Consider the following 2,080-nt stretch of genomic DNA (forward strand, 5'->3'; position numbering starts at 1 on the left):
AGATAAACAAGCGGCCATCTAGGCTGAGAAGCAACAAAGCCCACATGGAAGAAGCACACCAGCCTGTGTGATCACGAGGTGTCGATGGGATCAAGAATCAGGCATCAAAGACCCAGAACAAAAAAAATCATATCGATGTGAACAAAGGGAAGGGTGGAGTGGAGACCCAAAGCCCATCTCTGGACAATTGGACATCCCCTCACAGAAGTCTCACAAGGAAGAGAGGAGCCAGTCAGGGTGTAGTATAGAACTGATGAAACATACAACTTTCCTCCTGTTCTTTAATGCTTCCTCCCCACCCCCGGCTATCATGACCCCAATTCTACCTCACAAATCTAGCTAGATCAGAGCATGTACAGATAAGAGCTGGAAACATAGGGAATCCAGGACAGATAAACCCCTCAGGGCCAATAATGAGGGTAGCAATACCAGAAGGGTAAGGGGAGGGGGGAAAGGGGAACTGATCACAATGATCTACATATAACCCCCTCCCAGGGGGCCGGACAATAGAAAAGTGGGTGAAGGGAGACAGCGGTCAGTATGAGACATGCAACAAAAGTTTATAAATTATCAAAGGCTCATGAGGAAGGGAGGGTGGTGGGTCAAGTAGAAAGAAAATGTTTTGAAAATGATCGCGACATACGTACAAATGTGCTTGACACAATGGATGGATGGATGGATGGATGGATGGATGGATGGATGGATGGATGGATGGATGGATGGTGATAAGAGCTGTAAGCGCCCCCAATAAAATGATTTTTAAAAAGAAAAAGGGCGAGAGCAGGTATCCTTGCTATGTTCCTACTGTGTGCATTCTTAATATGTCACTTTTAAATATGTAGTTTACTGTAAATCTTCAGATACCCCCATGTTAGAAAGTTCACTTAATTTGCCAGGAATGTCATCTTTAAACCATAAACCGAAAATATCCCTTGAAGTCTTCTGAAAACCAAACACCAATTTAGCTAAACCAGTAAAAGTGGTCTGCCTTGAGCATGGTGCTCTTTTAAGTATTATCTAATAGGGATTAAATTGACAACAGCAATCAAGAGACCCTTAGGGTTTATATTAATAGAAGAGCAACAACTGAGAAAAGGATGCTGAGAGTGGTCGCACAATTCAAAAAACAATGTCACTGAGGGTACATGTACACATCATTGAATTGGTTTATGTTCTACTGTGTGTATTCTCAACAAAAATGAATAATTTTTAAATATGCTAATGAGATTATCTAATATTGATTCACTTCCCATGTTAAACCATATTGCATTCTAGTCATATTTTTGGTCATATTTTTTTAGATTTGATTTAGGTTACTCTCACTGTGGTTGGAATGATTCTATCTGTATTTTTGAGATTGTTCTGTAATAGTCCTTCTTGACTTCTCAGCTGTTTCTACATTCTGAAACTGCATTTGTAAATTTGGAACTGTCCCTTGAGTCTTTCACCAGCAAAGCCATCTGGATCAAGTTTCTCTGTGGCAAGATTTCTGGTTCAAGGTTCTGTTACTTCAATGGTTATAGAACTGCTTGAGGTTTTTGTTCCTTTTTGAGACTGTTTTAATAGGTTATATGTTTGTAAGAATTTGTCCCTTGAATCTTTCAATCCCCTTGACACAAAGTTGTCCTTTGGAACAATAGCTAAATCATAAGCAGAAGGCTATAGACACATGTGGACTTTGGTATTTAACAAAGTCTCTCAGAATATCCTCATTAAAAAAATAAAGGTTTTTATTGGTGAACTTTCCACTGGTTGTTTCCCACCTCCCGAGCTCTACAAATGCTATCTTCTCTGACTGGACTACCCGCTTCTCCCCTTCATTACCTGGTGACTACTTTGATTTTTTTTTTTTTTAAGACTCAGTTCCGATTTCTCCTCCAAGGTTTCTAGAGGTCCTCAACCGGGTTGAGCATCTGTCCTAGGACTCCCACAGCCCACTGAACATATCATTGTTAATGGACTGACCACACTACACACTGAAATTCTTTTCTGTACCTGTCTCCCCAGTTAGACTGTGAACTCCTTCCTCTAGGTCAGTGGTTCTCAACCTTCCTAATGCCATGACCCTTTAATAAAGTTC

Source organism: Echinops telfairi, unplaced genomic scaffold (assembly GCF_000313985.2).
Source record: "Echinops telfairi isolate 266 unplaced genomic scaffold, ASM31398v2 ScPeMD7_19;HRSCAF=73, whole genome shotgun sequence".
In the NCBI taxonomy this organism is placed as follows: Eukaryota; Metazoa; Chordata; class Mammalia; order Afrosoricida; family Tenrecidae; genus Echinops; species Echinops telfairi.